General features: G+C 34.8%; 1 protein-coding gene and 1 long non-coding RNA gene across 3 annotated transcripts in view; one reads left to right on the top strand and one right to left on the bottom strand.

The window, feature by feature from the left end:
- LOC106151776 (junctophilin-1) overlaps positions 1–13901 on the top strand; it is a 56177-nt gene that overhangs the window by 24624 nt on the left and 17652 nt on the right. The window lies entirely within an intron of this gene.
- LOC147762570 (uncharacterized) lies at positions 2065–9888 on the bottom strand. Of its 2 annotated transcripts, XR_015334188.1 has the most exons (3): positions 8174–9888; positions 6247–6611; positions 2065–4740 (listed from the first exon to the last, which is right to left on the bottom strand). It is a non-coding gene; the product is annotated as an uncharacterized LOC147762570 (long non-coding RNA). The 2 variants fall into 2 exon arrangements; XR_015334187.1 differs by lacking the exons at positions 6247–6611; positions 8174–9888 and adding an exon at positions 5329–6230.

Below are 13901 nucleotides of genomic sequence, written 5' to 3'. Positions count from 1 at the left end.
AAGCTATTGTACTAGGTAGTTAACCTAGTTATGCAAAGACTCTTGCTGAATGCAATCAGATTTACAGATTAACACGCCTCCTTTTGTTTTCAATGTACTCATTTAATCACCAGGTTTTCTGTATTCTTCCCAATGCCAGGAGGAGACATCTTAAATCACTTAATCTGATTGCATTCAACAGGAGTCCCTGCAGAGTTAGTTCAAACTATTTAGAATGATAGTTACATTGTGAACGCACCCTAAGGGGTTTTGTCATCTTAGCTTTTAGCAGTCATAATTTTCATGTTGTGCCTAAATTTGTGAATTAAGCTATTATCTTAATTGACTTGTATTTTTGAGCTGATGGTATGATTGAGTCATTAAAAAAATGGGTGCAAACAGAGAGTAATCTTTAGTGCTTGCCATAGGTGGTATCGTCTGCAGACATGCCCTGGTATATTTAGAGATTTGACTCAGATATACGATACATGTATTCCAGGCTCAAGGTATATAAATCTACCTCAGAGGCTTGAGATGTTGTAGTTTTCACTCGGGCCATACAGTGTGTATATCCTTATTACCTCTTCTGTGGTGATTGAAATATAGTGCAAATGATGTTTTCACTGTATTTACTTGTAACTATTGGCATTTCAAACTTAAGCTTAATACAGATCATGTCAAAAATATAATCATATATTGGTACACAATATTTGATACCAAAACCTACAGCACCACCTTACAATATACCGTTTAATCAGGATTGAGATAACATATAATTATGATGTATTTAACATGGATTTGATGAAATGTATGGTAATAAATACCCAATTTGAATATATATCCTTGGCCTATACTTTTGGAGTCCCCTGTGTGCTAAGTTAAGCCAGCAAAAGAAGCACCAGGCGGGCACAATTTAAGCACTCCAAAAGTGTGTGCTATCTACTTGTTAAAACAAGATCCCTTTACTTTAAGTGTGGCCTTTTCTTGACCTGCGTTCATTGGCAGCCTATTAGTGTCACTTTCCAAATCTAGGCTAATATTGACTCGTCAGATAAAAGGCAAATCCCTCAACAAGTTCTTCCAAGCAAGGGAAATCAATGAAGCTTGCCACAGTCAGGTTTTATAGTTATTGACACTTAGAAGATTATACCAGTGATCCGGCACTTTCAAAATAATTGGGTTGTGTAAGCTTACACGCACTTGCGAAATTTCTGAGACAACAAGAATAAATCTCATCATCCTAAGCTTCTGATGAAATTGAGTCAAGGTTGTGATGTGATTGAGAGCTGGTCATTGCATGTCAAAGATTGGTATTGCAAATGAAACTGATATTTGGATTTGTACATGTCTGTTATGAAGTTCACTAAGATCAATGGCCTGGGATGGGGGGGGGGGGGGGGGAGGAGAGCTCATCAACAGTCAGGTCCCCTGGTCCCACACTTTTTTTCTACCATGTCAGTCATAAGGCATAAGGGAAAGGGCAAGGGAGGATCCAGGATTATTTGAAGAGGGGTCCACAGATGCGAAGCTGACCCGCCCCCCCCTCGAAGTGGGGGTCAGGACCCCCCTGACATCTCCCTAAATCTGCCACTAAAGGGGAGAAGGGAAATTTCTTATCCCCTGTTGTTATTTTTTTTACTTAATTATTTTTTATTATCGTTTTTTTTTTCTTTTCTTTTTTGTGTGTGTGAAAAGTTAGCCCCTCACTGAAAATGTGCCCCCTGTGGGCAAACAGGCAATCAAGGACTGGGCTAAGGGGTTTATCTATTCTCATTCCACCAAGGATTGAGAGGAGATTGACCTAAAAGATGTTTTGGAATTTCTTGTATTTTTTTTTTTTTTTTGAAGAAACATATTGTTATGTTCATTTCCCTCTGTGAAAGAAACTAAAAAGAGTAGTTCATAAGATACGTTCATGCCTGCACATTTCAACTGTCTAATAGATTGAGAATTTGAAAGGATTTTTGGATCTTCTTTTTGACTAGTAAAAAGACCTGTACTGAGTCTTCATAAGCTGACAACTATATGGTTTATTAACTCTACAAGCAATGTTAATGTTAACCTTAAAAAAAAAACAATTACAAATGACTTGATAAAAACAAGAATTTTCTTCATTTCAAATTGTGACACTAATGGAAAGAATTCAGTGAAAGTGCACCTGAAGTCTAGGTATTCAAAATATTTTGATAAAATTAAGTCCCTGTCTGTAAATTACAAGTTCCAATGTAAACTGTTCCTGGAATGCAATCACAGCTGGGAAAGGATAAAAAAGGGCAGACGTTGAAAAAATAAGCTAAGTGCAGAAACTGCACTTCACCGGCTTGGCTGTTAATGGCCTAGTTAGCTAAGTATAGCATGCAGCACCCATGGCATGCCAATTAAAATATATTTTAATTTGTAAATTAGGACACCTTAAATGGCTTGATCTATGAAACAGTTTTGCTGATGGGATCCATATTATTTATATATACTGTGCTTATTATATGTTTTACTCACAACAAATGAAATCTAAATCATAATGTAATCTTTATAAAGTCCCTGTTAAATTTTACATGGCCCTCATGCTTGGTATACTGAAATGAGTTTAATACCATCTGCTTTTACTACCAATATCACCATGGCAATCACTGTCAGTGACAAACTCAGTTCTGTAAAATCTATTTCAAAACATCCCTGCTCAAAGTAGGACAGTGAATAACCAAACATATCGATGATAAATGATCTTTGTATTAATTTCAACAAAATTAGACAAATAAAACAAATATGAACATTGTGACAAGATGACCACTGTTATGTGTCGCAGGTGTGCATTGTACAGGAATTGATCAAAAAATTTGAATAAAACTAAGACATAATTTACCCCATAACAGTGTTTTTGTTAATAATACTAATATACTCCTATTTTATGAAAGGTTTAAGGAAGAACAATTTGGTAAGTAACTCAAATAATTAATCTTGAAATAGTAAAATATTGGAATAAGGTAATTAACTTTTACCTAATTATTGTAACCAAACATATTCATCATAAAAGACTTCCATTTGAACTTCAATATAATTAAGGCAAATGTGGAATCACAAATCTTAATAGACGCCTCCTAGTAAGCAAGGTGCGCAAAACTCATAGTCCTCACAGCTAGGCCTCTTATTAAATGCTGACTTCCAAGAGGGTTGACACGTGCCCTTTACACTCTATGACACTTTAAATGAACATCCCTGCAGTGAGGATATTGTGCCTTAGTACAAGAAAATAGAGTGAATCTTCAGTGTACTTTTGCACTCTGATGCAAAGACGTGACTTTTACATCCGGCTAGGTGTCACTGATCTATGACCTGAAAGCATCTTGGAGGCATTTGCCAGACAACAAATCACTTTGATACAGGTCTGCTATGGCCCCTGCACTGCTGGTGGATGGCTTAGTGCATTGCCTGAGATGTTATATGTCATCTAAATCTCTCTGTGTTACCTGTCAGTTTCTTATATAGCTTAATATCTTCTTCAGCAATTAACGCAGTGTCTTGGATAAAAATTGCAACATGTTTTATATAATGAGAAAAGTAGGAGAGTATGAAAAAGATATATTGAAACATGTTATAACAAGAAAAGTAGGTTAGTCTGAAAAAGATATATAATACATATTACAAAGCAACTTCCAGATGGACACTGGGTAAAGGAGAAATGCTCCATTAAAATTGTAAATAAAATTGTATATCATTTCTTTTAAAAAAATCATATATTTCAATGGATACCAATTATACATCTGTATTTAATTAGGATTTGCATCATGTGGTAATTAAAAGATAAACTGCAATCAATCATATTTTAAATATGACAGAAAATTTTTTCTTCTATCTGTTGTCAAAACTTGATAGATTACATACCCTGTTTATTCTTTTACAACACTATAGCATGTGTTTAGCTAACTCAACATATGCATGTTTTTCATCTCTGAAAACATCATTTGCCCTGTGATTTCTATTATAACTTCAACAATCTGAAATATGAAGTGGCATGAGTATACAGAAATACCAATCATGTTTTAGTGAAATTCTTTACTTCCAGAAATACAGCTCCAATTTATCCACAGCAATAAGACATGCTTTAGACCGCTGACTGGCTATCTCTGAACGTGCCTCTCAAAGGATTTTATGTGAAGTAAACATGAAGGTGAACAAGTAAAAAAACACTTTGAACAAGTAGCCTTTGGCCACTTTGTTGCCTGTGCCACCTGGCCTGCAGAATCTGTTGTTAACATCAAAGACATCTGAAAATTACTGCCCAGAGGTGTAAAAAGTTCACCCAATTAATTTTAACCAAACCTGCTGGTATGGGCTAAAACTGGCTCCCAGACACAGAAAAAAATTCAAATCTTGTTATAGCCCCTTGCATACCTATGCTCATATGGACATCTTGCATCTACCTGTTTCCTGAGAAGTGCGTGATCTGTGGGGATTCAATTTCCCTCAAAGCAGATAACCTTGTAGACAAATAGTAATCTTCATGATATTCTCAGAAGTAATACAAGGTACTTCCAACCAAAGATAATTCTTTAAAACTCAAAGTTTTGCAAAATTACTTAATCTATATTGTATGATTCTTGGAAAATGACTTCTAGCTTGATGATGGAGTTGCATGGGCAAAACTCCCTGGAGATGGTTATGTAGACCCCTGGCTGAACTCTGAGTACATCTGATACTGTTTCCGTGATGATATGGACACCAAATTGTCTGCATTCATGCATCCTACAGGTGTTATACCTATTTCTGAATATAGAAAAACTATGCTTTATGCCTCTATACAGACAGTATGGCTAAATCTAAAATGGAAAGAAAATATAGCTAAATCTGATAAAAAAAAGTTGGGCAGTTTAAAAGATACAAAAAAAAACAAAAAAAAAAACGAAAGAATGGCTACTTGCTTTGATATTAAATTATGACTTAATACAGTTAATTAAAGAAACTAGAAAGGGTGGTCAATATAGCAATATTTGCAGAACATTTTTAAGGTGAAAAGCTGAAAAGAATTGCTCTATATCTTACATGGATGATGAACACAAATCACCGATTCATCAATATTGATATGTGGCATTTAAAATCCAAAATTCATAATAATGACCCAATTTGTTAAACTGTACATGGAAATAAATGCACCAAGTCATGGAAAGTAACATCTGCAGAGGTAAAACAGAATGCAGCCATTAGGTAGTGCTCTGTGGTCATAACTGACCAATCAATCTGCAGCCAATGTATCATTTTACTACTACGCACTATTTGCGTATAAAATGATTATGCATTAGTCCTAAATGTGCTCATAAGAATTAATCTAGTGATGAGAAATTAAGAATTACTCACCAGATAGCTAATAACAGTAGCAACCAGAAAATGGGTAGTAATCAAATTATGATCACTATCCCTAGAGGGTCCTTTCTGAATACAATTAATATAATAAGATGGTGTAAACATGCTGAGACAAGAGAAAGGGTTTTTCTCAAGTGACAAAAGGTGATTAGTGAAATCCCTGAATGTTTTTTTTTTTCATTTTTGGAGTCTCTGAAAATGTATGGTTCTAATGTCAGTTTTGCCTAGTCTACATTTAGTATGTACTTTCATTCCCACTATGTGAGCAGTCTACTAAGTGAATTTGTTTGTTGGATAATATAAGGATAGTGCAATATATTTATCAGCATCATATTCAGTGATAAAAAGTTTAAAAAGTTTAAAAAGTTACAAGCAATGCAGTTAAGTCAAGTATCTGAACTATTTGATCAAACCCATTTGCATACAATATGTATTACTTAGTTTTGGTCCTGGGCACTGTTTTCCTGTGTTTTTGGTATGTATTTTGGCTACATCTGTGAATTAATTGCTTGAGCATGACATAAAATTGATATAAACACTGAACCAAAGCTCCTTGGGGTCTGTCCACAGCTGCATGTTCTTATAATTCCTGGCAGAGAGAGGTTCATCATATGGTTAACTGATGTAATTCACCCCAAGTTTCAGAAGTCTAAAAAGTGCTTCTGTTTTTGTGTTAGGTTGGCAGAGCATTTCACCTTGTATGGTTATGTAACTACATTAACCCTGATATTCAGAGCCTAGATATTGATATTTATTAATCTTGGCAGAGCAGGTTTTCTATGGTTATGTGGTTTATTACACACATCCAGAGTTTCAGAGCTACAGATTGCCTCTGTTGTTTGGTTATCTTGGCAGAACATCCTTTTCTTTGGTTAACTGCATTTGCCCTGAGTTTCAGGGCCTAAAACCCACCTCTGTTTTTGGTTATGTTGGCAGGCCCAAATTGGCAGAGAGGATCTCATCCTATGGTACATGATGCACAGTCAGAGCTTCAGAGCCTAAAATGGTTCCCGTTTTTGGTTATATTGGCAGAGAGGATCTTGTCCTGTGGTAAACAATATACAGCCTGAATTTCAGAGGCTAAAATGAGATTCTATTGTTTTTCACCCTTTCCAGCCAGCGACAAAATTCAGTACATCAAAATATGCCATAAGCATTCAAACAAAGTCAGGGATACGTATATTACCATGGTAGTGTTCATGTTTGGTGTTTCTTTGCAACTACACATTTTTTACAGCCTGTTGACTATCAGTTTCCTTTGTTTTCACTTGTTATCCCTGTAAATAAAAATCATTAGTTGTAGCTGAAAACCATGAGTGTATTCTTAAAAGTGGCAAACCTGGGTATGTCAGTTTTAAAACAGGACTAAACAATTTTGTGTTTGGTTAAAAACATGTTCCAACAGTGGCATGAAAGGGAGCAAGTGAAAATCACGATCAAAGTATATTTTAATTAAAATCAAAAGTTCAGTTAATTTTTAATGACTCAAAATGATTAAATTAGTTTTCAATTGATTTAATAAAATTAATGACAAAATTGGAGTGCCCTCTATTGAATGAAAATGCCATTACAACCAGATGGAAGTAGGTATAGCAGGAGAGAAAGTGTGGCTCTCCATAAGGCATTGGGCAGCCGTGGGGAGAAAAAAGTGTTTCAACTTGTAATTGACCAGCTGGCCAGCTGGTTTAGTTTCATCTGATCTCACTTAAGTGTATTTAAAGGGTCATTAGAGAGGTCAGATTCTGGCCCAAGTACTTCATGAGTAAATTGACCATTAAGTGTAACTCTCAATGGGCAAGGTATGCTGTTCATCACTGTGACATGGGATCCCCAGAGATAGAGGCAATTTTGGAGAAGAGAAATACATGTTTAGTTTTATATTTTGAAAGGAAACACATGTATGTTAAGACAGATTTAGACTTCACTACATTTGTAGTGCTGTAGGATATTTTTCTCTCTCATTTTGGTACAATAATTGGAAGACATGTTATATAATATTTTAACTTTATATAAATAATTTTTGAATGTATCACTGGACTAACAAGTGTTACAACAGAGACACTGTTGGGTTCATATCACCAAGCCTTCTATAAATCACTGATGGCTTACTGAATTAGATTATTTGAGCCTCGCTACAACACCTAATTTTAATTTCATACCTGTGTTGGTTCAAAAGATAAATGTATCTGCACTTAGGATGAGGCAATTCAGAAATATTTTCCATCAAGATGCATCAATTCTAAAATTGAGAAAAAAAAGTTCCCTTGGTTTGTCACGGCAAACATATTGATTGGACTACACTTGAATCGATATCTTTGCCAGGCCTGGTAGCTGACATATGTCACTCTGTTGTAATTCAGATATAATTGGTTATCCCAATTAATGCACCCTGAGTTTCAAAAGTCTGTGGAAGGGGCCATGGCAATAGTCCAAAGGTTCGTTGGACCGAAGGTTCGACAGTCCGAATTAATGCATGAATAAAGTGTATAGTTTTTTGGTAATAAAGTGAAGTTCATCAGAGGTGCCTACAAATGATTTTTTGGACCAAAGAACCTTCAGATTATCGAGATGTCCCCCAATGGAAACTCATCTCCATTATCAGCATGCCTAGCTCTGTCCAGTTCAGTGTCCTGGATGACAAAGGCATGTTTCCAGTGATCTCTGAAACTTAGGATAGGTCAATGAGGATTTTTACCAGTAGGGAGGATATGGACATGGAGGAAAGAATAAAAAAGAAAAGGGAAAAATGTGTAATTTACTTCGCTCATCATGTCTGCATGTTGAAACCAATCATTTAAGTGACAGATCAAGAAGAGCGACCTAACGTAATTACATTTACCTTTGACTCATCTAATCCTTTTTTCTAAGCACATCTCTGGGTCAGAATCAATTCCCCCTTGAGAATACTTTCTTTATACTAGTCCGTTTTCATGAATAATGTAGTCTGTCGCAGAACCCCATGTCTGGGGATCAAAATACATTGTTTGGTCGATTGTTGTCTGTTGTAGCAGGCAATAATTGCACCATCACTATAGGCAAGTTCTTCTGGGTAAACTTAGATCCCATTTCCATATATACCAAGATTGATCTCACAGGATTGGCCTATCTCTGAGGGGATTCTCCCTAAATTGCATTCAGATGAAGTGGTTTAGATGTCTATCAGGCCTACTGAAGCTGCTAAATGATAGTTAATTACCCCTTAACAGCTTCAGTAGGCGTGCCAGACATCAGAGCCACTTAGGCTGAATGTAATTTAGCGAGAAACCCCTCGGAGATGGGTTGATCCTGCTAGATCCATATAGGTATGGGAATGGGGTCTAAGAGACCAGAAGTATGGTGATTTCTCAATCAAATGTATAAGCAACTGGACCACAGCATAGGTAATGAGGTGTCCTCCCCTCTCCAACTGTAACAGTGATAGGAATACATCAAGATCTAAGTTAAGACTGATGTGAATGTTATGGCAGTCATCGAGATGTGCCAGTATAAGTTTGCCTGGACCATGGAGTGACCCAAGTCATTGCATGGACAAACTGACTTATAACTCCTGACAGGCATTGTCTGGGAGATATCTCAATAATTTATCAGCCCAACCCATATATAATTTGCTCTGGCAAAGACAATGAATAGACAGGCCACTAAGATTAGTTCCTTTTAAGATGTATACCCTTATGTGAGCAGTTTTTTGTGAACAAAATAAGTGTCTAAGCACATAAGCAAGGGTGAAAATCCAAGTGCATAAAATTACTTTTTTCTTGGCCTCCAATCCAGTCACATGTGAAATTGAATCAAGAGCATTATTGGAAAAATATGGCTGGTACATCTCATTTTCCTGCGAGCATTTTTCATGTTTTCTTAATTGATCTCAATAATAATGATAAATTTTTGCTTGTATTAAAACTGCAATGGGCAACAAGTAGCAATTCAATTGCCATACACGTGGAGTATAATGTAATATTAATGCATGTTAACGGTTTATTAGTCCTACAAATATTAACAAAGCTATATAGGGCTGTGATGAAAAGACACTATTGATACTGTTTTCAGCCTTGACTGTGTACAATAATTTAGTTCTATGGGGTTAACCGCACTGGGACAGTTCAGATAAAAACAATGGGACATTGATATTTAGTGGGACTCGTATGGACAAATACAATAGTTCTGTATGTACGTGACTGAACAGCAAAATTCATTGTTGTCTGTTGTACCAGGAAGTACTTGCACCATTATTTATTATCATGGCCAAGTTTACTAATGGGAAAACTTGCATCAAATGTTTGGTAATTTTTCAATAAATACAAACAAAATTGATTTTAATCAATTTAAAAAGTTTTCCAAAGTTGTGTTTTGTTTTCTTTTGATTAGAAAATTAATTTGTAGTATTCAAGCCTAATGATTTTTCTTTAAGCTTATTCACAGATTATAAATCTTAAAAAAAATTAAATGACTGGAATTTGTAGGGTTTGACGTTTATGAAAAACTACAACATTTATACAGAATCACATGTCAATAGTTCACAAAATCTTGCATGGAGCATAACAAAACCTTATAATTCTTAATACACTATCAAATAATCAAATTATCTTGTATCATTATATTGATTATTATTATATGTAAGTTGTTTTCTGGTCTAGCCCAAACTTTCACAAAAGCTTGGACATTTTTTACGAAAAAATTTGAAAGAGGCTTAAGTGCATTCAATCAATATTATAAACAATAATTTGCATCTGAATACTAATGCAATAACAGGTTTTAGTTTAAAATATTCAAGTGCTTGCTAGTAATACTTGTCCTGAGCACTGTTGGCCCTAAGCTTGCTTTGTAAAATATTATCCCTCAGGTGAGCCAAAACACACGAAAGTACACCATTCCATGAAAATGAAGAGGTGCTTGAACTTTTAAGTGTTTGTTGTACAGATGAATGAAGTTATGGTTTTGTTGTAGATTAGTTCGGCTGTTTCTTTACAGAATAAATTTATCTTTGCATGAAATATAAAAGAAAATAAAATAGAAGGTGGCAGTGGTAACAAATCAGGCAACTGCAGACACAGTTCTTTTTAAGGCCGCATGAGGTTGCATGCTGCACACAGCCTCACAAAATCATGCTCAAGAAGTTGTGAGTCAGATATCCAAACAAGCTACTTAAAAATTACAACACAAACATGGTTTTTAAGTCCTGTAGCTGGCCTGAAAATTAAATAAAACACCCTCACAATAAATGTGCACAATGAGTCACAAATCAGAACAAACTGTTTGGTAATTGTCCTGGACATTAAGCCATTTTGAGAGGTCCTCCATCACCCTTGGTGTTAAAATAAAAACAAACAGTAACAGCAGTCTGGAGGTTTTTACTACAGCTTACTACTCTCCAGGACCCTTGTTTTAAGAAGAAGAGGTAGCAGACCTAAATGTTTCATGTTCAGGCCATGGTATTCAAACTGCTCTCTCAGTCTCATGAAATTAATATTTCTTTGAGAGAAGAAAGTTTTTATTCCAAAATTAATGTGTGTTGCTCTTTATGTTTTACATCACATGATTTGCAAAAAATATATGGAGGCAGAAGATCAATTCAATTTTACTGAAGAGAAATGTGAATAATTGAGAACTGAAGCAAGATTGTTCAGGAGTGGCAGGAGTGAATGCATAAAATTTTTCTATTTTTCAGAATTCAACTGAGTTATATTCAAATATTTTTTTCTGCTCATAAATTATCACCACATTTTATAGATTTGAAAAAAAAATGTAGACTTTGCACAGTAAAATATCATCTCAGTGTTATGAACACAATGATGGTTAAGTCCATGACACTTGGGGATAAACTTTTGGTTTGAGTTGTTCATATAAATATATATGATTTCACTTGAGCCTAGTCCAACATTGTACTGATAAGGCAGTGTTTGTATACTGGGGAAAACAATACAACATTACCTATCAAGTAATTACTGGCTACTTAAGAAGTCACACAAAGTTTTACTGTAACAGTGTTTTATCACCAAAACAAATCCAGATTTATAAAACATTGTGATAAAATCTACAGTGTAATTGAATGTGTTCTAAAATAGTCAAGATGGTATTATTTTTACTAATTCCATTAAAAAATACTGATCCATTCAAGGTCAACATTTGCTGTAGTCAGAAGCATGTGGTAAACTGGTATGCAAAGTCTACATAAATCCAATGAAAATTTTTCATTAGTTTAATATCTTTATGCAATCACTCCATGTCTACATATTAATTTGTGGATCAATTCAAAATTACGTTTAATGAGTTCTTTGCAATGGTTTCTAAAAATATTTGATAATGATGTCAAAGGTCCTGAAATAATATTGTAGACCTCAAATGTAATGAAATGAACTTCTTTCTTCCTAGTCTTAATTTAGAATCTCTGTATAAGAAAAACAGCAGTATGGTGTAAAACGAGCACGATGTCTCATGTTTTCACAATTTTGATTCAATTTCTGGAACATCCAGTGTCATTTATATTGATAGCATCATTGGGTAATAGCTCACACAAAACATAATTTTGATGTAATTAATGTAATTCCCTTCAATTGCATTAGCAGGAAGATTTCCCAGGCCATGGGTCTTCGTAGGTCACTGGTTGGGTTTTTCTAAAAGCATAACACAATTACTTAAAACACACTGCAATTAGATGATGGTGTTTTGCAACTGGCACTTTTTACTTTATATTGTGGTTTCGTATTGGCAGTTGTTCATAAAATTGTTACATCTTGCATTTCACCAGCAGCATTCAACTCTACATTTCTACATTTCTAATTCTACATTTGACTTCTATGTCTAATGCAAATGAAATTTTACAACTATTCTGCCTCAGCTCTGCCAGTCTGTGACTTATCAGAAACAGGCAATATAGAAACTCAGGTAGTCACAATGAAGAAAAAGAAGAAAAAAATGCCAGGCTGGTCCTGCAAAGAAGACTTTATACCACACGCAATGGCAACCAATAACATGGCTTGTTCAGTTAACGTCTGTATGGCATTTTCCATCTAATGACTGTGCAGTAACTGCCATACAGATAGTAAATGTAGCATCCTCGCAGTTTAGACTCTGATGTAGATATATGCACTTGTATGGGATAATGTTCATCTAATGATCCAGACTTCCTCTGCTATGTTTTATCTGTGAAGTAAATGTGCCATTAGAACAGAAAGTGCCTCAAAGTCTTTGTTTGTTGTTTGCAAGATAACGGTTGTAAAAAATAAATGGGAAAATGAAAAATGAAAAAAGTCATTAGTGTATATATACTGGCTTGCTAACTCTGTGCATTAATGCATGTGATATGCAATTGTTAAGTGCCATTCTAATGTGAATAACAAAAGAAGCAACCAAATACATAAATGGCATACCTTCTTCATTATTGCACAGAAATGCTGGAGTACAAAAAACTGTTGCTTTGAAGCAATTATTCTTGTAACTTAAAAAAGAATATATATATATATATATATATATATATATATATATATATATATATATATATATATATATATATATATATATATATATATATATATATACATACAATTGGGAAATGACAAGGTTCAATGATGTGATCACAAACAAATCTCTAGATGATATGGATGATGACAATGAAGATGCTGATGATGGCTGTGATGTAAAATGCTAGTACTATAACACAGTGGCTGGCACAATTGCATTTTCAGCTGCTGATGATAGTTCACGCTTTCACACTGAGCCATTTCATATGCCCGTTTTATTTTTTATAGCATCAAACATTTTAAATAACATAACCCATATCATATGATAAGGATATACGTGTTCTTTGAAATGTTATATACATCTAGGAACAGTTTTTATTTAGAGTACATTAATAAATTAAAATCCACATTTTCAGTACCTTCTAAGATGTACAACTTTAAGTTGCCCTTAACTGCCCTCTTACACTGCCAGAAAATTCATAATTACTTAATCTATACAGAAGAATGGTGGTCCGATGTAAACATCTAGTCTAAAAACCAACCAGTAGGGGGCAGGACTGTATGGAGGGCACATTTTTAACAGAGGGAGACCTGTAAATTATAGTTACAGTGGACCTCAAAATAAACTCTCTCAACACTGATATTTATAGTAAACAGCATGAGCTGAACATACCTGGCACAAAAAAAAACCTAGGCACTATATCTTATTGGATGCAAGTAGGTGTTACATCTCCATGTAGGCAGATGCATGGAAATTGATTATGCACATGGTAACTATTTTTTTTTTTTTGGGGGGGGGGGGGGGGGGGGGGAGAAGTGGTCACTGAAAGATCCAGTAACACCCAAAGCATTCATAACAAATAGTTAAAAATATTGAATTTTTAAAAAAATCTTGAAATCTTCAGCTAAGATGAAAATATCTTAGACCTGTAGCCTAGCTGGTAATTTCAAAGGGAGGTTTTCTTTATCTGTAAAGAAATGGGTCTTTGACCATGAGTGTAAAGGAAATTATGATTTAGAAGGGACTTTTTTCTCTTGCCAAAAGAGTGATTTGAAAGAACCATCCCTGTCCATGGTGTCTGCATCTGTACATGAGGTGTACACAGAATT

This window comes from Lingula anatina, chromosome 4 (genome assembly GCF_051362555.1).
Source record: "Lingula anatina isolate TDL-2025a chromosome 4, LinAna3.0, whole genome shotgun sequence".
Taxonomy (NCBI): domain Eukaryota; kingdom Metazoa; phylum Brachiopoda; class Lingulata; order Lingulida; family Lingulidae; genus Lingula; species Lingula anatina.
The sequence above is the reverse complement of the archived record's forward strand: the minus strand, read 5'-3'. Positions and strand labels throughout refer to the sequence as shown.